This window comes from Leucoraja erinacea, chromosome 4, assembly GCF_028641065.1.
Source record: "Leucoraja erinacea ecotype New England chromosome 4, Leri_hhj_1, whole genome shotgun sequence".
Lineage (NCBI taxonomy): Eukaryota > Metazoa > Chordata > Chondrichthyes > Rajiformes > Rajidae > Leucoraja > Leucoraja erinaceus.
Window position 1 is genome coordinate 44,060,021 of NC_073380.1, and position 26,102 is coordinate 44,086,122.

The following is a 26,102-nucleotide window of genomic DNA, read 5'->3' on the forward strand; positions in this document are numbered from 1 at the left end:
CTCTCTCTTTTCCCTTCTCCCTTTCCCTCTCCCCCCCTTCTTTCTCTACTTCCCTCACTCCCTTCCCTCCCACACACACAGGGCTCTGGGTCTGGCGGCCACTCCGTCCACACGGCATGGAATTTTAACCCCGGCCTGGAGCCAGGAGCGAACTGGGTGAGTGGGGGCATCGGTGCCGCCTCCGGAGGCGCGTGGATGAATCTCGGGAATCACTGTCCCCCACCTCCCCCGGACCCCAGCTGGACACAGAGCATCTGGGCCGGCCCACATTCCCCGGGGAGGTGGGATGATGGAAACACTCCCCGGGCATCGCCAAGTCTCCACTCACTCCAGGTGTTGTCGCCGCTTCACTGACACAGACTCTCACACACACTGACACACACACACTGACACACACACACTCTCACACACACTGACACACACACACTGACACACACAAGGTTTAAAGGAATATGGACCAAATGCGGATAAATGGGACTAGTTTAGATGGGGCATCTTGATCTGCATGACAAGTTGGGATGAAGGGCCTGTTTTCATGCTGTAAGACTATGACACACTGTAGAAAGGATGCAATTGCTCTGGAGAGGAGCCAGGGGCGATTTATGAACATATTGGCAGGGCTGGAATATTTTTTTCACTTTGAAGAAAGATTTGATAATTGGGATTGTATTCTCTGCAGCAACAGAGATGAGGAAAAGACTTAGTTGATGTGAATAATATTATGAGAATAGGACCTGTTTCGCTTAACAAAGAGTGTAAGAAGGAACTGCAGATGGCGATTTAAACTGAAGTTAGACACTAAAAACTGGAATAACTCAGCAGGACAGGCAGCATCTCTGGAGAGGAAGACTAGGTGATGTTTCGGGTCGAGACCTTCAGACTGAAGAGGTTGAAAACCAGCCATAAAACACAATGACTGGAGATGTGTGTTATCCAACTAAGGGCAGGAATTAGAATCATGTGTTCATCTTGACTTGACACCATAATAAATATACTACAGAAAAAATAATTCAATTGGGTGGCACGGTGGCGCAGCGGTAGAGTTGCTGCCAGCACCACAAACCCAGATTTGATCCCGACTATGGGTGCTGTCTGTACAGTATTTGTACATTCTCCTTATGACCACATGGTTTTCTCTGGATATTCTGGCTTCTGTAAATTGTCCCTGGCGTGTTGGATACAACTGGTCGGTGTGGACTTGGTAGGCCGAACAGCCTAACTAACTAACTAAACACACACACACACCTCATTTTGTTTAGAGACACAGCGCAGAAACAGGCCCTTCAACCCACTGAGTCCGCACTGACCAGTAATTCCCGAACACTAACACTATTTTACCAAGTCCATTAACCTGCCAACCTGTACGTCCATGGAATGTGGGAGGAAAGCAGAGCTCCCGGAGAAAACACAGGCAGCTCGCAGGGAGAACGTACAAACTCCATACAGACAACACCCCCCGGTTAGGATCGAACCTGGGTCCCTGGCGCTGTAAGTCAGCAACACTACTGCTGCACTACCCTGCCACCCACAAGGACAGTTTCTGTCTTTTTTTGTAAACCAGCATCTGTGCAGTTCATTCTACATTCCTGTAAACTAAGTTTGACTTTCGGACCACTGCCAGCTGTCAGCAGCTCCCGGTTAGGTCCTGGGAGAGAGGAGCAAATCCAGAGGTAGCAATATTCTCAGTGCCATGGAGTAAAAATAATCACTTTTGCTTTAGTTAGTTTCTCATTAGTTGAATAAGTACCTTATTCAAAATTAAGGATACATAGTTTAAGGATAAGGGGGAAATCCTTTAGGACCGAGATGTGAAAAACCTTTTTCACACAGAGAGTGGTGAATCTCTGGAATTCTCTGCCACAGAAGGTAGTTGAGGCCAGTTCATTAGCTATATTTAAGAGGGAGTTAGATGTAGCCCTTGTGGCTAAAGGTATCAGGGGGTATGGCGAGAAGACAGGTACAGGATACCGAGTTGGATGATCAGCCATAATCATATTGAATGGCGGTGCAGGCTCGAAGGGCCGAATGACCTACTCCTGCACCTATTTTCTATGTTTCTAAACCTGCCTTTATAATGGTGATCTCCATTTGACCCATTGGGTGGTGGCTGGGATTGTTTTGCGCCTGCTTTTCCTAACTATAACCAGCCCAGCTTCTGTTCACATCTACTGCTGCTTTATACCATTCTGAACAACTAACAGTGAATCAAAATTCAACTTCCCTGATTAAAGCATTTTCCTGAGCACCTCCAGGAACTCTTCAGATAAAATCCTTTGCTGTTCTGTCTTTCACACATCAGTATTAGAAATTCATTGCAATCTACCATTAGATGTTTTCACATAGCCGTATCTACTTCATTTGCACTCTCTCACTTTCTGTGAAGGCTCTATTACCCACTACTCTTGAAATTTATTCCCTTGATCATTTTTAAATTAAATACTATATTTCAACCCTTTCTCCTGCTGTCATAGTCTCCTCAGGAATAGTCAGAGCCAGCACTAGAAAATGTAAAAAGTTTTAATTTATGATGTATAAAGATTCACCAATGCACAGATCCTTGTATGAAGATACAGAAGGCACACTATCAATTCCAGCACTGCGCATAAGCTTAATAGCTACATAAATCTCAAATAGTTAGATGACATACCCTTCGATTGTGCTTATCGTATTTTTTTAATATTATCAGCAAAAATGTTGTTAAATTTCCACATCCATTCGGGAAAGAACTGCATAAATATGAAATTTATAACCTGTCATGTGTAGGCTAGTTCTATATTAGCCACAGCCTAAGTATAGCATTCAATCCACTTACATACTTAGGTTTCGTATTACCAAATGATGAGCCAAAGATATCTAAATTCAAGAATGAAGACAGGGATTAAGTGTAAAGTGGGAATGATGGTTCCATAATCTGCAACGGTCACAAATAAACTGTGACAGTAGCCTGGAAATGTGATACGTGTTACAGTTTTTTTTTTCCAAATGAGATTATACATCTTGATCCAATAAGTACCATTTCAGACATAAAAATTTTTTTTCTTGTGCAAGAAATCAAAATTTAAATCCTACTGTAAATTGCCATGGACCTTTGTTCTTTCCACAGTGCTAGTTTACCTGTGTCAATGTAATCAGCTCAACAGCAGTGGAAGGTTCAGAGGGAATTTTGTTTTGTTCTCTTTTCTAGCCTTTGTTTAGCCTCACACTCTTATCAATCATTGAAATGAATTTGACTATTTCCTTGGAAGTTTGCTTTTGATGTTTTAGATTTTGCAACAAGAAGCTTGCCAGTTGACGTATTGTAAAACAAAGACAAACACAAACTGCTGCAGGAACTCAACAGGTTAAACAACATAGACTCAGAGTCATACAACACAGAAACAAGCCCTTCGGCCCATGCCGATCAAGATGTCTCAGTTAGCTTGTTTGATTTACCAGTGTTTGGCCCACATACTTCTAAATCTTTCCTATCCATGTACCTGTCCAAATGTCTTTTCAATATTGTTATTGCACCTACCTCAATTACTTCCTCCGGTAGTTTGTTCCATACAGGATGGAGTTGGGTGGCAGTGTGAGTGCGAGGAGGATGCAGGGTGACTAGGATAGGTAGGGTGGGTGGGCAAATGCATGGTGGATGCAGTATAATGTGGATAAATGTGAGGTTATCCACTTTGGTGGCAAGAACAAGAAGGCAGATTATCTGAATTGTGGATGGGATGGGGGTGATAGACTGAATCAGTATTTTTATTCATACTCTGCATCACCCTACTCACGAGCAATTCTCCAGTAGTTGGTGTGCACACTCTGCAATCGGTCCTGATCATCAATACCTCAACTTTTGCTCACTTCAACTTGCTAACCACTCACGTTCTCCCGACCCAGATTCGACATCCACGGAAACACTTTCACCTCTGAACGCCCGTGGAACCTCCTCTCCACTTATCACATTTTGGCTCATTTGAACCCAAAGTGTTTCTGAAGTACCTTCATTTTCAGCAAATTAATTCAGCAGTCTGCTGCTCCCCAGTGGAAACAACTATTTATCTCTCTTGAATGAATAGGGCAGAAGCATATGGTTTGCAAAGATCACTTAAGACCCTGTCCCACTTAGGAAACCTGAACGGAAACCTCTGGTGACCTTGCGCCCCACCCAAGGTTTCCGTGAGGTCCCCGGAGGTTTTGGTCACTCTCCCTAATGGTCGAAAGTGGTTTCCGCGCAGTCGAGGCTTCTATGTTCCTGCGATTACTTCAACGCATTCAAAACCGGCCTCGACTAAAAAAAGGTTGCACCCGTTTGGTCGAACCCAGTGGAGTGGGGTTGCTATTTACTTATTGGCAGTCAAAGGCAATCTCCTTCACTGACCGGCCATTTTGATTGGCTCATTGGACTTTTCAGTTTGGTTTTCAGGACCTAGAGATCCGCATAGGGATTAGGTGCAGGAGTAGGCCAATCGGCCCTTCCGCTGCACTTTATTAAACTTCTCATGGCTGATCTCCACTCCTATCCCTGCCCTGCCTTCTCTCCATACCCTCTGATCCCTCTAGGGCCACATCTAACCGTGCTCTGTACTTCAATGGCCAGTCGGCCTCAACTACCCTCTTGTGGCAGAGAGTTCCAGAGATTCACCACTCTCTGTGTGAAAGATAGAAGTCCGCGGGTGATCCGTGGGTGTGTGTGTGTGTTAACTTTATTAAACTTCGTGTCTCGTGCGTGCGTGCGTGCGTGCGTGCGTGTGTGTGTGACGTGCGAGCTCTGTGCGCCGTTTACCTTCCGTGTGTGCGTGTGTGTGTGTGTGTGTGTGTGTGTGTGTGTGTGTGTTGTGTATGTGTGAACAAAGATCCTGCAGGATCTTTGGTCAGTAGATGCAGCTCACGCTTGGGTGGAGGCTTTCCAAGCGAGTGACCAAAACCTCTGGCGACTCATGGAAACCTTGGGTGGGGCGCAAGGTCACCAGATTTTTCCGTTCAGGTTTCCTAAGTGGGACAGGGGCATAATATCTTACTTTTACTAAATCCTACTTGCAGGCAGGAACATCTGTAGATTTTTCTTTTCCACAGGTGATTGCTTCTTCAAATTCTTTGGTCTTAACCAAATTCATTTTCTTTTCCAATTTCAAAAGCGAGGAATACTTGGCACATGACATCTTCCGATTTGCACAGTAGCTTCACTGCTTCCTGCCCTCAAGCTCCTATGGTTTTCCACTCTTCTAATCACTTGAGCGCCGATGATCATTGCTGCAGTTTTCAGATTCTAGTTTACTTCCTCTTGCTACCAAGTTCCAGTTCAAGTGAGTTTATTGTCATGTGTCCCTGATAGGACAATGAAATTCTTGCTTTGCTTCAGCACAACAGAACATAGAAGGCATTAGCCGACATTCGAGCTGCCTCCTGGTTTTGCCTTGTGGGAGGTGATTGCATTCAGGCCCTGCCACAGCTGCCGAACATCTGTCTCATCCTCCAGTTTGGAGCAGAATTCCCTTTTGGCCTTTTTGATGGCCTTACCAAGGTCGTATCTGGACTTCTAGTAGACCACTGTATCATCAGACATGAATGCCCTGTGTCTGGTCTTCAGAAGAGTGCGGATCTCAAAGTTCATCCAAGGTTTCTGATAAGGAAACACTCGAAAGGTTTTTGTAGGGATGCAGTCCTCCACACATTTCTTAATGAAGTCTGTAACGACTGTGGCATATTCGTTCAAGTCCGTTGCCATGTCTTTGAACATTGCCCAGTCTACAGTCTACAGGAATTTCAGCCATCTGGGATATACAGGGCTGTTTGTCCAAGGTCCTGAGGACGATCATTATTTGGCACTGAAGTGATGTGTATGTCATGTTCCAATTCTCAGCCCAAGCTTGGATGTTGGACAGAATCTACCCTGAGCTAGTCTCTGTGTACCTCATGATCAGAATTATTGTTACTAGAAATAGTTATAGAATTCCCTCAATCATACAGGGCTAGGGTGCACAGGGTATCCATGAATGATCACAGAAATGAGCGGACCCACCTCCCCCACCCACCTTGATAAAAAACAGTGCAGCTCGCTCAGCTATTGACAGGACATGTGTTTATAGCTAACAATTCATTCATGTCATGTGCCTGATAAAACAATTCGCCAAATATAAGCGGGAAAGTACTTGAGAACTTTACACTGTAATAAATGTTCTTCTGAACAGTTTAAAGACCAAAACAATTATCTTACATAGAATCAGTAGAAGCAGGGATCTTTTTCATGAAAACTATTCACTACAATCTATCAGGGCAATCACTGATTTTATTTATTTTGATTTTATAAAGATTTTTTGAGATACAGCACGGAAACCATCCCTTCGGCCCACCAACCCCGCGTTTATCAACAATCACCCCATACGCTAGCACTATCCTACATGCATTAGGGACAATTTACAAAAGCCAATTAATCTACAAACCCGTATGTCTTTGGGGTGTGGAAAGAAACCGGAGCAACCGGAGAAAACCCACGCGGTCACTTGGAGAACTTACAAAATTCGTACAGATACATACCCATAGTCAGGATCGAACCCAGGTCTCTGGTGCTGTAAGGCAGCAACTCCACCTGATTTTTATTTTAGCACTCCTATTTATGTTATATAAAGCTTAAGTTAAAATATGGATTAGTTTGGACATTCAACACCTTTCGGCTACGTGTCTCACAGCTGGTCAAACTAGCCATTGCTTCCACAAGGATCATTGTGTGAAAGACAGATACACACCTCCCCCCTCAAACAGCAATGGTCCAGTCTGCTACAGGCCTTGAAACGATAACTCAGATCTTTCCATCAATGAACATGGTTCAAAAAAGGTGTTAATAAATCTATACTTGGCATATACAGGAGATATGAATGTGCGATAGACATTCAGGTCCACCTATGGCTATGCCTCTATTTAACAGTCTATTATGAGAGACCAGCAGCTTCTTATTTCACAGATGTATACAAAGGTGAAGAGATAAATACACTGGGCTTGAATTAATTCTAAAATTCAATCTTAGTAGGTTGCTATCAATACCAAGTATTAATGACATTTGTGTGAAAAAATAAATTAGGCTGTACAACACCAACCAAACTGCAGGGTGCATAAAATAATGGAATAAGCACGATATTTATTTTATAAATAATCATTTGCACAGTAACGAGCCTGTTCCAGGACACAGCGTTTGATCAGGAACCAACCTAAATTGTAGACCACATTATTATGCAAATAATTAGTTCGAAATATTTTGGCCTAGCAGAGCATATCACATTATTGATTTCAAGAATTTTAACAATAATCCACAAACATCAGTATTTTTGTTAAATTAAGGTGGGTGGCAGTAGAGGCCACGTCATGGTGACAGACATTAGAACAGAAACTGCATCCAAATTGTTAAAACAAAATTCCTTTGCTTTCCATGTGCAGATAATCATGCAGTTAAAATACGATTATCTTCTTCTACTTGATATTTTGTGTTTGAAAGCTGCATTCTGACTATAAACCAAGTAATGAACAATGAGGAAGCAGGGAGATGCATGTAATGAAGCCTGATGTTCAGTACAGAATGAATGAGTATTGCATTCTCAGGTTTGGTTTTCTGGCCATCGGAAATTCGCTAAATTTTAACCTTTCCATTATTTTAAATAAAATATTTTTCTTCCCCAAGTCAGTTACTAATCCCAAATATTCTCCCCCCCCCCCCCCCCCCCCCCCCCCCCCCCCCCCCCCCCCCCCCCCCGCCCCCCTACTTAAACATCGAGCTCCAATGTTTAAATAATTTATCATTACAATATCAGAATGGAATAGATAAAACTAAAAAAAAGGTAGATAAAACTAACTTGGTACTTTGACAGCACCACCCAATGACAAAATGCGATACTGCAGCACAATTTGTACCCTGGATTATTTACAGAAGTGTCTCCCAGCCCATAGTCGCATGCCATTTCCATTCCGTTTACTGTTTCAACACTGGCTTCCCGCTCATCTTTGCTATGTTATATTTCCCTTTTATTTTTACACTGTCCCTGACGTCCCTTGTCAGCCACGGTTGCCCCTTACTCCCCTTGGAATCTTTCTTCCTCTTTGGAATGAACTGATCCTGCACCTTCTATATTATTCCCAGAAATACCTGCCATTGCTGTTCCACTCTCATCCTGCTAGGGTATTTTCCCAGTCAACTTTGGCCAGCTCCTACCTCATGGCTCCATAGTCCCCTTTGTTCAACTGTAATCATGTTCAAATCATCGTTTGCAGAACAACAGAAATGCACCCCAGGTATGTATCCAACAAATTATTTTCAACAGCACCTGAAATATTATTGTCCGTGCAGCTCAAGACCATCTCACACCATCAATACTCCTATTCATTGCTCTTATCATCTGGAAAAACTAATGAACAACCGATGGCCTGTTGGTTTGAACAATAACTCACAGGTTATTCAGAGTGCCCTTATTTATTGAGTTGAGTAGTGCCAGTAAATTGCACTGGCCTAAAAGGATCCGGTTCACTATGACTGATGATTTAGTATTGCCTGAAATTGAAGATAGTTTGTGCACAGATGATGTCTCAATTCTCAGATTTATCTTCCCAGCAACCATATTGATCTCATATGCTAATGCATCATAATATTTCTCTCCAGTAGCACTTAGTTGCTCTGAAACGAGTTAAGGTATATTATAAGGTTTATACCATAACATTCTTCCTTCACTTTAAATGGATAACAGGACAGCAAGCTCTAATTTTGCTTCTGAATTTGACTGCACAAAGAACAAAGCCAGTGGCTATGTCATAAGGTCTATCCAATTACTACTGACATGGGTCGGCTGTGTTCTTCCAGATAAGCATCTTAGCTTCTTCACTCAACTACTCCGATTGTCAGTTACTCTTGCCTCAATGCTAGTATTTTACCACGGTAGCTGACAGCTTGCTTTTGGAAGAAGTCAACACTATTTAATTTAAGGTTTTCTGTAAATGTTAGAGAGCAACAGATCTGTCAAATTGTAAAATTCATAATCAATTGGTTTAGAAACATAGAAACATAGAAATTAGGTGCAGGAGTAGGCCATTCGGCCCTTCGAGCCTGCACCGCCATTTAATATGATCATGGCTGATCATCCAACTCAGTATCCCGTACCTGCCTTTTCTCCATACCCTCTGATCCCCTTGGCCACAAGGGCCACATCTAACTCCCTCTTAAATATAGCCCATGAACTGGCCTCAACTACCCTCTGTGGCAGAGAGTTCCAGAGATTCACCACTCTCTGTGTGAAAAAAGTTCTCCTCATCTCCGTTTTAAAGGATTTCCCCCTTATCCTTAAGTTGTGACCCCTTGTCCTGGACTTCCCACACATCGGGAACAATCTTCCTGCATCTAGCCTGTCCAACCCCTTAAGAATTTTGTAAGTTTCTATAAGATCCCCTCTCAATCTCCTAAACCAGAGAGATATAAACCAAGTCTATCCAGGCTTTCTTCATAAGACAGTCCTGACATCCCAGGAATCAGTCTGGTAAACCTTCTCTGCACTCCCTCTATTGCAATAATGTCCTTCCTCAGATTTGGAGACCAAAACTGCACGCAATACTCCAGGTGTGGTCTCACCAAGACCCTATATACAACTGCAGTAGAACCTCCCTGCTCCTATACTCAAATCCTCTTGCTATGAAAGCCAACATGCCATTCGCTTTCTTTACTGCCTGCTGCACCTGCATGCCTACCTTCAATGACTGGTGTACCATGACACCCAGGTCTCGCTGCATCTCCCCCTTTCCCAATCGGCCACCGTTTAGATAATAATCTGCTTTCCCTTTTTTGCCACCAAAATGGATAACCTCACATTTATCCACATTAAACTGCATCTGCCAAACATTTGCCCACTCACCCAGCCTATCCAAGTCACCTTGCAGTCTCCTAGCATCCTCCTCACACCTAACACTGCCCCCCAGCTTAGTGTCATCCGCAAACTTGGAGATATTGCCTTCAATTCCCTCATCCAGATCATTAATATATATTGTAAATAGCTGGGGTCCCAGTACTGAGCCTTGCGGTACCCCACTAGTCACTGCCTGCCATTGTGAAAAGGACCCGTTTACTCCTACTCTTTGCTTCCTGTTTGCCAGCCAGTTCTCTATCCACATCAATACTGAACCCCCAATGCCATGTGCTTTAAGTTTGTATACTAATCTCTTATGTGTGGGACCTTGTAGAAAGCCTTCTGGAAGTCCAGATACACCACATCCACTGGTTCTCTCCCCTATCCACGCTACTAGTTACATCCTCGAAAAATTCTATAAGATTCGTCAGACATGATTTACCTTTCGTAAATCCATGCTGACTTTGTCCAATGATTTCACCACTTTCTTAATGTGCTGCTATCCCATCTTTAATAACTGACTCTAGCAGTTTCCCCCACTGCCGATGTTAGACTAACAGGTCTGTAATACCCCATTTTCTCTCTCCCTCCCTTCTGTAAAAAGTGGGGTTACGATTTTGCTACCCGCCAATCCTCTGGAACTACTCCAGAATCTAAAGATTTTGAAAGATTATTACTAATGCATCCACTATTTCTGGAGCTACTTCCTTAATTACTCTGGGATGCAGCCTATCTGGCCCGGGGATTTATCGGCCTTTAATCCATTCAATTTACCCAACACCACTTCCCGACTAACCTGGATTTCATTCAATTCCTCCACCTCCTTTGACCCGCGGGCCCCTGCTATTTCCGGCAGATCATTTATGTCTTCCTTAGTGAAGACGGAACCAAAGTAGTTATTCAATTGGTCCGCCATATCCTGGTTCCCCATGATCAACTCACCTGTTTCTGACTGCAAGGGACCTACATTTGTTTTAACTAATCTCTTTCTTTTCACATATCTATAAAAACTTTTGCAGTCAGTTTTTATGTTCACTGCCAGTTTTCTTTCATAATCCATTTTTCCTTGTCCTATCCACTGCCAGTTTTCCTTGTCCCGTTTGTCCTATCAAAAGAGGCTAAATAGTTTAGAATGAAAGACAATCTCATTGCTAAGTACAAGATCCTAATGAGTAATAACAGGGTTGGTGTCAAGATATTTTCACCTGTTATAGGGTCTCGAACATGGGTATAATGGGTTTGTCATTTATAACCCAAGGGGTGTAGCAATTTCTTCTCACAGAAGGCAGTAAAGGGGCTGTCCCACTGCAGCGACCTAATCTGCAAGTTTAGAAGAGTTTGCCCTCGACTCAAACTCGCAGCATGGTCGACACGTGGTTCTAGGAGGTCCTATGAGATCACTGGAACTCATCTTCATGCTCGAGGGAAGTTCCCTCAGCTAGGTCGCGGAAAATATTTCAGCACGTTGAAAATGTTTCCGCGAGTAAAAATTGGTCGGCATGGTTCTTTTTAACTCGTAGTGCAGTGGAGTGGGGTCGCTATTTAGTTACAGGCAGCCGAGGACAGCCGTAGGCAATCTCCTTAGCTGACTGGGCATTTTAATTGGCTCATTGAAGTTTTCAGGACCAAGGACCAAGGAAAACCAACCGGTAGGTTAAATGCCCGCTAAACTTTATTAAACGTTGTCTGACTTCTTGAAGGTGTCTCCACTCCTTCTTTCCGTCACTTCTCCTCCCCCCCCCCCCTTCTCTCCCCCTCCCCTCCACGCACTCTAAACGACTTACCGTACACTGTGCAGCCGTCTTTTACCTTCCTCTTCATCGCAGGTGTGAATTTCAGACAGCGCTCCCCCGCTTTCCCTGCCCCCCCCTTTGCGATGTGTGTGTGTGTGTGTGTGTGCTCGCGGTTTCATCGCTGATGAACGATCCAGCTCGAGGTTTTCCAGGCGAGTGCCCTCGAGCTTCAAGGTCGTAGACACTCTTCGGAACTTGCGGATTAGGTCGCCGCAGAGGGACAGCCCCTTAAATCTCTACATTTCTCTACCCCAGTGTTGCGATGGGGAAAACATTATAAGTATTTAAAGTGGAGGGAGATTAATTTTTGAATGATTGTGAAATTGAAAGCTATGGGGATCTAGTACACAGGATGAGCTGATGTCTGCAAAGAACATATTGGATTTACAAAATATACGAGTCGTTTTCAAATACAGGCAAGGTGCCGGAAGACTGGAGGGTCGCAAATGTTGTGCCTCTATTCAAAAAGGGCTGCAGGGAAAATGCTGGGAACTGTAGGCCAGTGAGCTTAGCATCTGCAGTTTGAAAGTTGCTAGAGTGTATTCTGAGGGATAGGATATACAGGCATTTGGATGGACGAGGGTGATTAGGGATAGTCAGCATGGTTTTGTACGTGGGAGGTCATGTCTCCCAAATCTGATTGAGTTTTTTGAAGACGTAATCAAAAAGGCAGAGTGGATGAAGTTGCATACATGGATATCAGTAAGGCGTTTGACAAGGTTCTGCATGGAAGGCTACTCTGGAAGGCTAGATCGCATGGGAACCAAGGAGAGATAGCTGAATGGATAGAAAATAGGCTTCATGGAAGGAAGCAGTGGGCGACGGTGGAAGGTTATTTATTGGACTGGAGGCCTGTGGTTTACATCAGGGTTCGGTGCTGGGCCAGTTACTGTTTGTCATCTACATCAATGATTTGAATGAGAAGATACGTGGCAAGGTTAGCAAGTTTGCAAAATGTGGGTGGTTTTGCAGATAGTGAGGATGCTTTGAAAAAATTGCAGCAGGATCTTTATCGATTGGCCAAGTGGGCTGAGGAATGGTTGATTTAATTTAATTCAGAGAAATGTGAGGTGTTGCATTTTACAGAGCCTAACATGGGCAGGACATACACAGTGAATGGCCAGGCTGTGGGGAGTGTTGGAGAGCAGAGGGATCTAGGTGCAGTGCATGGTTCCTTAAAGGTCAAGTCGCAGGTAGATAAGGTGGTCAAAAAGCGTTTAGGCATATTGTCCTTCATCAGTTAGAGTATTGAGTACAAAAGTTGTTGCAGTTGTACAAGACGTTGGTGAGACTGCATTTCGAGTATTGTCTTCATTTCTGGGCACCATGTTATAGGAAAGGTATTGTCAAGCTGGAATGGGTTCAGAGAAGATGTACAAGGATGTTGCCAGGACTGGAGGGTCTGAGCTACAGGGAGAGGTTGAGTAGGCTGGACTCTATTCCTTGGAGCACAGGATGATGAGGGGGTGATCATATTGAGGTATATAAAATCATGACAGGAATAGATCGGGTAAATGCACAGTCTCTTGCCCAGAGTAGGTGAATCGAGGACCAGAGGACATCGGTTTTAGGTGAAGGGGAAAGGATTTAATAGGAATCCGAGGGGTAAACTTTTCACACAAAGGGTGGTGGGAGCATGGAACAAGCTGGCAGAGAAGGTAGTTGAGGCTAGGACTATCCCAGTATGGTCAAGTTGGGCTGAAGGGCCTGTTTCCACACTGTACCACTCTCCACTTGGTCCATGCAGACCATGCCTCCACTTGGTTTCACCGATCGTTTCGGCGAACACCTCCGCTCGGTCCGCATTAACCAACCTGACCTCCCGGTGGCTCAGCACTTCAACTCCCCCTCCCATTCCGTATCCGACCTCTCTGTCCTGGGTCTCCTCCATGGCCAGAGTGAGCACCACCGGAAATTGGAGGAACAGCACCTCATATTCCGCTTGGGGATCTACATCCTGGGGGCATGAACATTGAATTCTCCCCATTTTGTTAGCCCTTGCTGTCTCCTCCCCTTCCTATCTCTCCCTCAGCCCTCAGGCTCCTCCTCCTCCTTTTTCCTTTCTTCTCCACACGCCCCCCTCCCATCCACCCGCCATCGGTTCATTCGCTCCATAGATGCTGCTGCACCCGCTGGGTTTCTCCAGCATTTTTGTGTACCTTCGATTTTCCAGCATCTGCACTTCCTTCTTAAACACGTCCTTATCTACCCTGTTTGTCATTATCTCAAAGTTCTCTTACCAAATTTCTCAAACACAACTTTCTGTATGTAAAACCATACTGGTTCAGCCTGGTTGTCTTCTATTTTTCTAAATGTCCTGGTGTTACCGATTTCATAACGGATTAATGTAGTTTACCCAGTAACAATGTTTAGTCTGGCCAGTCCATTTTCCCATTCCCACTCTCTCACCTTTCTTGTCGTAGGGTAGACTGAAACTGACTCCCCACCCCCACATCCTTAATCTTTGCACATCCCCAAAGTTTTTCCACCTGTCACTTTTATTTCATGTTTCATATATTTTGTGTTTTTTTATGACTGTTGGCAAATTAATTTCCCTCCTGGAATAAAGTTCTATCGTATCGTATCATAGATTGCAACTAGTGCAGCAACCCCCGTCTCTTTAGCTGCTTTCTTTAAGACTCTAAGAAGCAGGGCATCAGATTCAGAAGATCATGTGGTTTACGTTCTATTTTTGCCTAGTGATAGGTTTGTCTAGTGATAGAAGTTGTTTTAAATCCACCTTCCATGTTCCACTCTATTTTTGTTATTATATCTGTTATTTTTGGCACGTCTTCTACCTTGAGAATCTATCCAAAATAATGACATCAAACCTCTGCTATTTCTCAATTTCTCATTATTAACTTCTCAGTTTCATCCTCCAAGTGATCCACATTTACTTTAACTGCTCCCTTCTTTTCTATTTACCCGCAGAAGCTCTTCCTGTCTTTTATTAGCGTGCAGCTGGTCAAGGACCATCTGTTGAGAGAAAAAAACAGGATTAGTGGGCAGACCTTCTGTTTAAAAGCCAGCAGCTCTTCCCAGCATGAAACCCCAAGGAGCAGTGCAGACTTCTGCGATTAGGTGGAGAAATCTGCCTGTTGAATCTGTGTCACTGGTTTAAATGGAAATAAATATTTCAGGGTGAGTGCAAAATCACGTGCTCTCCCCCTCTCAATTACTGCAGCTATGCACTTCAAGACCTGGTTATGCCGCCAAGTATGCCGACCCTGAGAAAGATTCGTCCTACATCCTGACAAAATATGCCTCAACATTCCCACCTCTGAACACAGGGTCCCCACCTCCGATTGTTTGAGGTTCTGTGGTGATGGCAGCACATCATAAATAGCCCTTATAAGGAAACTTACATGACCCGCCTCCATGCACCACAGGTCTCTCCAGATGAACCTCCTCTTTTCTACACTTACCCAGTTCATCCACTGTCCCTGCTTAACCCAACTACTGCCCTTACACATCTCACTGCTTCCTCCTGACAACCTGCTCTGCAACCAATTTCCTCCTCTCTGTTGGACCTTCCTTACTCCACACTGGTTTCCCGGTGCTAACCCCTGAGCATCCTTTCCCTTGGTGCACCCTACCAACAATGTCTGTATGCCTCAGAGCTGGTTGTGCTTCTTCTACTTCCTGCTTCGAGTTCCACCCTCGCTCTAGTTACACTTGGCCCAGGTTACTAACCAAAGCATCCTTGCTCCCTGATAGTTGTAACTCCTGCCTCACCTTATGACCCTTACACTCCACTGTTAGGCAAGACAATGGTAAATGGCGAATACCTTTCCCATATAAAGCCACATTACGAAGACACCGTGGAACTCCTAACCATCTCCTAATATATGAACTAACCAATCTCTCTAACCTTTCCACCTTAGAAATTGGCATCTCATATACTGTCAATGGCCACATCAACTTAGGGAATAGCCCAAACTGCAAACACTGCAACTTCAACTTGCCTGGAACCCCTGACTTCTCAATCCTTTCTAATCCATCAGTAACATATTTTCTAATTTGCTGAACCTGTTCAGTGTCATCCAGCTTCCTGTTACGCTACCTACCCAAACTTTTAACTGATTTCTCCAGTGTAGACGGGATTTTATCTTTATCTACATAAAATTTTTCTCTACGACCTTTCCTCTTACCAAAGAAATACTTTGTGACTTACTAGGCTTAATCTTCAATCCAGCCCATTTAAGATTATAATTTAACTTCTCTAATAACCTTATTGTACAAGCTACTGTTGTGGTCACCAAGGTCATATATGGGACGACAGATGGCGCAATGGGCTAAGTGTTCGGCTGGCAACCGGAAGGTAGCCGGTTCGAATCCCGCTTGGAGTGCATACTGTCGTTGTGTCCTTGGGCAAGACACTTCACCCACCTCTGCCTGCGTGTGAATGTGTGTGAATGTGTGTGAGTGACTGGTGGTGGTCGGAGGGGCTGTAGGTGCAGATTAGCAGCCACGCTTCCGTCAGTCTGCCCCAGGGCAGCTGTGGCTACAGAAGTAGCTCACCACCACCGAGTGTGACTGAGGAGTGAATGAATAATGCGATGTAAAGCGCCTTGAGTATTAGAAAGGCGCTATATAAATCCCATCCATTATATATCCATATAGGCCCTGATTGGAGGAGGAGCAGCCCGTCCTGCCGTCTCTCCCTGCCGACGACCCACCGCAATGCGCTAGCCACCAGCTCCATCACCATTGTAAAGGCTAATGGAGATTGTACACCCTGTCATAAAGCCCATCTCTAGTCTCTGCCATGCTGTCGTAACGTCTACTGTACTAAAACACATTCGGACATCTTGGAAATACGCTTTCACTAAATTTACTATCGATCCTGGAACTCTAAAGAAATCCAAAGCACTCCCAATAAGACTATGTGACACAGATCCAAAAACACTACATGCAAATCTCTTCTCTCGAGCTTGGCTATCTGGTGCCATATTACATTAATGTGTCCTAAGCAACCTGCAAAACCTGGGATTCCTGCTTTCTGCACTGTGGTGTTTATTAACCTGTTCCTTTCTAAATAGCTTACCAGCCTCTGTGCTACTATGCTAAAGAAAATCATGCCTTCTACATTTAGGAGACATGTGGGCCTAAACTGGCTTAATTCTGAAGACTTTCTCCTTGGGAGTGAAAGTTTCCCCTGCTCTACACGAAACCCTTCGTATACATATATATACCTGGTAAGGGACTCCATTCATAGCCTTGACGCCAAAGAAGCCTTTGCACACCTTATTACTGCTTCCACTTCGGTGGCAAAACATCTAATGCTCCATCTCTCCTAAGGGTGGTATATATGGAGGGAACCCATTTCATTTTCTTTTCTGGATACGAGTATGTTCTTTTAAAATATTCCTTTCTCTTCCTTTGATGCTTTGAGCTTTCCATTTTTTTCCTGACTAAACATTATTTTAACAAATTTAAATGGATCCTTATAAAATGCTGACCTGACTTGCTCCTTCTCTCTCTCTTCCTCCTCAGGTGTTCTGCCCTCCTTAATATTGCTAACCGATTTTTCAACTCGTCTTTCAAAATATTAATTCCCTCTCTCTCAACTGTAGCCTTTCTCCATTGGTTTCTCAACTCTCTCCTCTCCTTCACTAATCTCTTGATTTCTCTCTATCTTGTCTAGATCTAACCACCTGTGGAGCCTGCACCCTTTTTATCAATAACACCAAACCTGGGGATGATCAGCCATGATCACATTGAATGGCAGTGCTGGCTCGAAGGGCCGAATGACCTACTCCTGTACCTATTGTCTATTGTCTCTCCGCACCATATCGATAAATAATCTCTCCCATTTTATCTAACTTGTTTTCCACTGCCCCTTTCAGACTCTCTAATGCCTTTACCAAATCTATATTAACAGTTTCCTATTCATTCCTTTCACTTGCCCTAGGCAATTTCACTCTAGGTTTCAGCCCACCACTCTTCTCCCTGACCGTCAGATTAACCTTACCACTACCTACATCCCCCTCTTCAGCGCTTGTTCCCTCCTCTTCAGTAACAGGGGTAATGATATGCTGCGAACTGTGGTTTTCTACCCATCGCTGGACTTCACTCGATTGACTTGACTGCGATTTCAATGCGATTTCCCTGCACTCCCTCTAACAAGCACTTCTTCTTTCCCCGATGTATTCTGAGGCCCTTTCCTGTTGTTACTTTCTGCCAAATATATCATCTTTAATCTGAGGGTGGTGAATCTGTGGAATTCATTGTCACAGACGGCTGTGGAGGCCAAGGCAATGGATATTTTTAAGGCGGGGATTTACAGTTTCTTGATTAGTACGGGTGTCAGGGGTTATGGAGAGAAGATGGGAGAATGGGGTTGAGGGAAAAAAAATAGCCACGATTAAATGGCTGAGAAGTATATAAGGAATTTAAGATTTTGGCTCACGAAATGTCAAAATGACATGTTTTGGGAGTAGAGATTGCATGTGGAAGCATTGGAAACAATTTATTCTATATTATAGGCAGTGAATAAATTGTATCTGTAAAACATAATGCAGGAAGAATGCAGGCATGTTGTGAGGATAACCTTGATGACTGCAATAGTTCAAGAGATCAATACAGCTCAAATCATCAAACTGAAGCTCTCATTCTCAAATGCAGTTTACTTCTGAAATAAAATCAAAGACGGCCATACAGAAGCCCTACTGAGCGCATGAGCTGTGCTTTCAGGGCTAACTAAGACAGCTTGACTTCTTTCAGGAGGCCATTAGCAAGCCTCACTGGACATGGAGCCTGGGTGACAGAATGCAGTGGCAGGTCTTACGGTCTGTCGTGGCAATTCGCCTGCATTGGTGCACCCACGCCAGCACAGGATGGAGGTGCAGGTATGGGCTTGGTAAGAAAAGGACTGATTAAACTGTATTTGTATTGTTAGATGATACAACGGCAGCCACAATCCCAGTGATATTTCAGCATGAAATTGCATCAGGTTTGAATAAGTGGCCAAGGTTATGAGTGAACATTTTTTTTTTAAAGTACAAAGGCCTGTCAAAGTAATTTATCACTGGTAGAAGAGTATAAAATGGTCACAAAGAGTGGAATTTTAGTGATTTAAAAAAAAAAATCAAAATATACTTTATCCAAATGTACACAATACAAAACATTTGTCAACATTTTCAACATATGATATTATTCCAATTACTTAACATTAACAGATCGCCAGTTATTATTTAATGTTTGAGCAAATAGTTAAGAAGGTTTTAATAAAACGGATTCACAGACTAGACAGCATTATTGAATTAAAAACCTGAGTGACCATTCCTCCTCCTAATTTCATTCTTCAGGCACATAAATGAGATCAACTGCTTTACAATAGTGGTGATATAAAAGAACAAAATACTTGAGTGTGTCGGTGAAATGCCTCGCCTCTCCATCTTATTTAATATACTATGACGAAAATCTACTTGGGGGAAAAATATGTTGCTCAGTTCAAATGTTATAAACCCCTATTTTTGTAGCTATTATAGATAACACTTTTTATTCATCATTAAACAATTAGTAAAAATAATTGTTGCTTTAAAGACAGGGCATAAGCAAAGCTTATTTGAATAACTGCCTCAAAGGCAAAATCATTCAATTAAAATTCCAGCCAATGGGAGGTGAATTAATACACTAAAGAAAAAAAAAGTGCTAATTAATTATAACCAACCAAACCAACAAATCAATGGATATAAGTTATAAGAAGAGGTTTGGCAGAGTCCTACACTAGTAACATTTTCCAGTTCAAATATCAAAGCAATAAAGTTGGAATTAATCTAATGTTTCAATAACTGGCCCAAATTTCCTTCATTTTTAATTTGGTTCTGTACAAAATCAGTATTACATAATTTAAAATAACAAATTATACAAATCTGATAAGACTTTTGTTCAAAATTAAAACCAGTAAATTGATAAACCTTCCCAGAATATCTTACTGCTGCCTTAATCTTTATTGACTCCGAAAATCCATTATGAATCCTAGTTTTGTTTAGTTGAATCCATTATCTCACGCATATCTCCGAAACCCGCCTTTAAACTCTGTGTGACTATACTTTAATGTGAATTTACTGCAGCTTCACTGGTAAAAATGACAACACCTCACAATTCAAAACCTCTGCCACTAAGAACAGATACAATAGATGTAAAAGATTATCATAATTTCCAAGCTTCCCTCTAACCACGAACAAACCTGTTTTATATCATCATCCCTTCATTGCCACTGGGTGAAAGATAGAGAACTTTCATAAACAGCAAAATGCAAGTGCCTTCATCGTACATAATGATCATACTTCACACTGATGCTGAACAAGAAAGTTACTTGATATATTCTTCTCAAAAGCCATTAATGATTCTACTTTCCAGTTCTATAACAACAGAAATGTCACCTATCAGTTCTGCTGTATTTATCGGGAAATATGAGTGTAACTATCACCTGTTGAATATAGATGATAGTAGACCAAGTGCAGACCCGTTCATTGGCTGGGGGGGGGGGGGGGGGGGGGGGGGGGGGGGGAGAAGAGGGGAGGGAGGGGAGAGGAGGAGGAAATGGGACAGATTGGGAGGGAAAGGAGAGCGGGGTAGGGGTGGGAGAGAGAGGGGGGTGGAGAGTGAGTGAGTGATGTGGGGGAGGGGGAGGATGGGGAGGTTGGGGGAGGAGGGAGGGAGGGGGAGAGGGGTGGGGGGGAGAGAGGGAAAATAGTGGGGAGGGAGAGTGGGGGGGGAAGGGGGAGAGGTGGAAGAGTGGGGAGGGAGGAGGAGAGGGGTAGGGGAGTGATGGAAGAGGGACAGGGTGGTAGGAGGAAGGGGGCGGGTGGAGAGATGGAAGTGGGTGGCATAGAGAGGGAAGGGGGATGGGGGAGAGAGGGATGGGTGGGAGAGGGTGTCGGGTGAGGAGAGGGAAACATAGAACCATAGAAATTAAGTGCAGGAGTAGGCCATTCGGCCCTTCGAGCCTGCACCACCATTCAATATGATCGTGGCTGATCATCCAACACAGTATCGAGTACCTGCCTTCTCTCCATACCCCCTGATCCCTTTAGCCACAAGGGCCACATCTAACTCCCTCTTAAATATAGCCAATGAACTGGCCTCAACTACCTTCTGTGGCAGAGAATTCCAGAGATTCACCACTCTCTGTGTGAAAAATGTTTTTCTCATATCTGTCCTAAAGGATTCCCCCCTTATCTTTAAACTGTGACCCCTTGTTCTGGACTTCCCCAACATCTGGAACAATCTTCCTGCATTTAGCCTGTCCAACCCCTTAAGAATTTTGTACGTTTCTAAAAGATCCGCCCTCAATCTTCTAAATTCTATCGTGTACAAGCCGAGTCTATCCAGTCTTTCTTCATATGAAAGTCCTGACATCCCAGGAATCAGTCTGGTGAACCTTCTCTGTACTCCCTCTATGGCAAGAATGTCTTTGAGCATTGGGCATTGTGACATCACACGATGGAACGTTCACCAAGTGCTTGTGCTCCTGCAAAGGCATATGTAAATGAATCCATTCCGATTGGACATATGTGAATATTGGGCATTGTGACATCACACAATGGAACGTTCACCATGGGCTGGGGCTCCTGCAAAGGCATATGTAAATGAATCCATTCCGATTGGACATCTGTGAGCATCAGGCATTGTGACATCACACGATGGAACGTTCAGCAGGGGCTGGGGCTGCTTCTATGGGTGAGAAGCCAGTTTATTTTTGAAATGGGGGGGGGGGGGGGGGGGGGGGGGGTGGGGGGGGGGGGGGGGGGGGGGGGGGGGGGGGGGGGGGGGGGGGGGGGGTGGGGGGGGGGGGGGGGGGGGGGGGGGGGGGGGGGGGGATGAAGGATTTGATTAAAAACGTGTACTTAAACACGACGAAATGTAATGAGGAGCGGATACTTAGAAAGAAAAGTGAAATCTCTACCGAAATGGAAAAGATGTCGGTGATTCTGCGTCTGGTTTCGGTGTTGAAGGGAATCAAAGGAAGAAATGCGGCCGGAAGCCATACATGTAAATGGATCCATTCCGATTGGACGTCTGCGAGCGTCGGGCATCGCGATTGGACATCTGCGAGCATCGGGCATTGTGACATCGCACGGCGGGAACGAATCGAAAGGCAGGAAGGGCGCCGGACGGCAGGCGGTCGGATGGGACGAGAGTTTTATATATTAACTAGACCAAGTGCAGACCCGTTGGGTCTGCTCCCCCAATGGTGTGATTCCCCCAACCCAATATTCCACCATGCACCCGTCTCCTCCAATGGAACTGAAGCCGTTGCCAAATGTAAGTTTCCAGCACTCCCCTGCCTCCCTCAATTGCACCTCCCCTGCCTGCTGCAGCAGTGAAAAGTTCAATGTTCCTGTCTTGCAACTTTGTTTCGAAGTGTGTTGGAAGCTGATAGGAAGGAGCAGCCGTCAACGAATCAAAAGGCAGGAAGGGATCCGTACTGCAGGCGGACGGATGGATTTGAGATAGATAGATAGATAGATAGATAGATAGATAGATAGATAGATAGATAGATAGATAGATAGATAGATAGATAGATAGATAGATAGATAGATAGATAGATAGATAGATAGAGAGATAGATAGATAGATAGATAGATAGATAGATAGATAGATAGATAGATAGATGGCACAAGTAGTCTAAAGTAGCCCAATAAGATTTGCTTGAAATTGCATGTCATTAAACCATAACTCTGGGGTACACGTCTTGATTTAGAAATTGTACATCTCAACGTTTTATTGTCCGCATTTGCCAATAGCATTTTATCATGCTAGAGAATGAATGTATTCCATCTGCAGGTTCATTATCCTTTTCAAAGACCAGAAGTTAATCTTCTGACACACTCCCAGAATTCTTGCAATGAGTGGCAGTGGTGACAGGGACAGTAGATTGGTCAATTGTGCAGTCTTTGTGTCCCTAACTTCCTACTGTCATACATTGTAGTTAGTGAGTGGATAAGGGTAGGCTGTGCCCTAGGAAAGAAAAACATTTTAACAGGAAGATAGGGACGTCTCACCTTCCCATTTTTACCAGTTCAATGACAAACCTACATTAATTCAATCACCAAGAATTCTACCCACAATGTCATCAAGTGTTTACCAATCTAAACAACCATCAAACCAGTAAATAGAAAAATTCAGATTAGTAAGATTTTAAGGAGCCATACTAAGGTCAGATGAATAGAGGAATCAAATGATAAGGTTAGAAATGAATTGAAATACAGATTAAAGTGCCCTATATTGTGATATAATCAGGTGTTCTTATATGTATTAGAGAAATAAAATAACCAAATGGTAATGGAGTAATAATTTGTGATCCAATTTAAATTAAAAAATAGTTTAATACAGGCTATAATTAAGGTATATTTTTAATAACTGTAGATTACAAAAAACGAATAAAACATTCTTACCTACATTCTGTTTAAGTCTTCAAGACTTGCTAGGCTGTGAATAATGTGATTTAGGAAACAGTACAATGAAATAGCAAGCCATTCATTTAATTTGGTTGAAACACAGCACGCATGTCAGTGGGATTAATTGAGTGAATTCAGGTAGTTACTCATGTAATTTCATTACTGGCATAACTCAGGCAATTTTAAACAATTAATTAATGTATCAGGCCAGTGAAAATGTGCTTCTTGTACAATAGGCAAATGTTAGTTGTTTTGAAGACAGATTGTTAACTTTGGAATAGGAAAGAGATTAATTAATGGCAATACTGACTTCTAACTGGAATCTCCACTCACTCCCACCTCGTTTTCTCCCCCCCCATCCCACCTTTATCTTTCTGAGGCAGATCATTTAGGAGTTTAAAGCAACTTTGGTTTGAGTTCCTCCTCGATAAATTTTAGTTTCAATTCCAACTTGCTATCCCTAATTAGGAAGACGTGTATAGTCACCTTTTACAGAGCAACGTGGTTGGATATTGGAATCTGGCATCAGCAATCTGTGACAATCTACAAATGTTGCAAAACTTTGATCTTTGATAAAATCAAATTATTAAAATGGCCCAACTGCACAAACAAACAAAAGACCTATAGTACAGGCTTACAAAATGCTAATTTATTTACAATGCACAATGATTCCCACACTCAGGAGCTGTCAAACTAAGATTTAAGTGAGTTGAAAACTCAAAATTCCATCAGTGAGATCCAAGCAGATGATTCGTGCGAGACGGAAACATTAAAAATGTTCACTGCAAAAGACAGTGGGGGCAACCAGGCATTTTGACACGGGACTGTGATGCCTTGAGAAAATAGACTCGGATGCCACCAAGATCACAAAAGTCAGCGGGATCATCCAGGCCATCTTATGACGTGTTGTTGGCAAGTTCACCGAAGTCGTCAGGATCGTCAACGCCATCTGCTGTGCTGTGCTTGTTCGACAAATTAACAATAAAGGTTGAACGCCCACCAGCTCCCAGATATTTGGCAGCATCAGTACACCCATCTCCAGCCCCATCCACCTCCTCTTCTTGTCTAATTAGTTAGCATTCGAATAATGTTTAGTGCAAGATACAGCCTGTTTCGATGCTGTATGATTCTGTGCCTCTATGACTGCACCCATTTACATGATTTTACACTAGTGCAATTTTTACTCTTCCCACAACCTCACCCCAGATTTTAAATCGACCCAACTATCTCCTCCGACTCTCAATTACTTCAACATCCAAAATTTCCCACTATTATCCAATTCAGAACGTTACATCGACTGCCAGAATCAATACAATGACTACAAAAATAACAAAGAAGCTGGGCCCTTTGTAATAATGAATTCACTTCCGATCCTTCCATTGTTCACATGTTGCAGATCAGGAATGTGACAGAATAATGATCGCGCACGTGGGTCGATGCAGAAACTATGACACTCTGAAGAATTGAGTCAGATTCAATCATTGCCCACCTACAGAACTCAATGTTAATCCTCTAGTGCACGGCGACGTATGTAGTAATAACAAAGTACAACTTGGCAAGGTTGCTTTGAAGGCATCTCCTTGAGACAATCCTGGACAATGGGAAAACCAGAGATGTACAATGGTTGGAACAGCATCACCTCGAGGTTACCCTTCAAATCAAATTCATTCCAATTCAGACTTAAATCTTCATCAGTCTTGGACATCACTAGTGGTCAAGAGTTTGAGAACCCTGCCTCTGTACCATCATGGCTGCACAGTCACAAAAAGAATTGAACAGGTCAAAGAGAATCATCAATATCACCAGCTGGCAGCAAACGGCAAAAGTATTATAAATATAGCCATGATAGTATACTCCATCACTTATTAACTGATTTTTGTCAAATAGGTACAAACACTTTCATAAATTACAATGGCTATCAATGCTTTAGACAAAAGGCTTTTCATTTTTATTGTCAATCAATGTGATGTTCCAATGTAATGTTTCCTCAGACTCATTGTAGTAGGGGGGTAGAAAGCTGGAAAAGAGGTGGGAGCAGAATAAAGCCAGTCTCAACCCAAAATACCATCTATCCATGTCCTGATACTGCCTGACCCGCTGAGTGCCTTCAGCAGTTTTTGTTTTTTACTCAAGAGGAAATTGAAGCTGGATAGAAACATTGAATCGAGAATTACAGTGCATGTCATTTCCTTTGTGTAGATAAATACAGTACAATGTAACAGTGCTATAAAGTGTCAACAAATGTTCTGTCCATGAGTGTATTAAAAGACTGCACCATATCCTCCCTTTCCCAAGCTTCACCATTCCACCCTGTCCCTTTTGTGACAATCTTAAAATGATATCATTTGCTGGGTGAAGACCTCCAACCCATCTCTAGAAGTGCTCAGTAGTGAACATAAATACAGCCTTTTTTCTGTAACCGGATCTTTCAAAGCACTCTTGATTGATATATAATTACAATAATCAGATACAGCAGTGAGCAGTACCAAAAAAACAAAACCATACTGATGTTCTATTCTGATGGGTTTTTCAACTCATAAACAACAATAAATCCATACCACAAAAACAATAAACTGCCCTTTTCTGGGTTTGGCACAAGAAAATCTGGTGCACAGGCAACAGATGCAGTATAATATAGATAAATGTGAGGTTATCCACTATGGCGGCAAAAACAAGGGGGCAGATTACTATCTCAATGGGGTTAGATCAGGTAAGGGGGAGGTGCAGCGAGACCTGGGTGTCCTTGTACAATAGTCACTGAAAGTCGGCTTACAGGTACAGCAGGCAGTGAAGAAAGCTAATGGAATGTTGGCCTTCATAACAAGCGGTATAGGAGTAAAGAGGTTCTTCTGTATAGGGCTCTGGTAAGACCATATCTGGAGTATTGTGTACAGTTTTGGTCTCCTAATTTGAGGAAGGACATCCTTGTGATTGAAGCAGTGCAGCGTAGGTTCACGAGATTGATCCCTGGGATGGCGGGACTGTCATACGAGGAAAGATTGAAAAGACTAGGCTTGTATTCACTAGAGTTTAAAAGGATGAGAG

At 43.2% G+C, this 26,102-nt stretch overlaps 1 protein-coding gene across 15 annotated transcripts in view; it reads right to left on the bottom strand.

The window, feature by feature from the left end:
• The window catches only part of dtna (dystrobrevin, alpha), a 223,332-nt gene that overhangs the window by 184,099 nt on the left and 13,131 nt on the right, over positions 1–26,102 (bottom strand). For 8 of the 15 annotated variants that reach the window (XM_055634138.1, XM_055634127.1, XM_055634125.1 and 5 more), the window contains exon 1: positions 14,573–14,593. The exons of 2 other annotated variants lie outside the window; for them this stretch is intronic. The gene's annotated coding sequence lies outside the window, so the exon portion shown is untranslated. Of the gene's footprint in view, positions 1–14,572; positions 14,595–26,102 lie in introns of those variants that run through there. 5 more of the 15 variants (XM_055634137.1, XM_055634130.1, XM_055634123.1 and 2 more) reach the window with 1 other exon arrangement.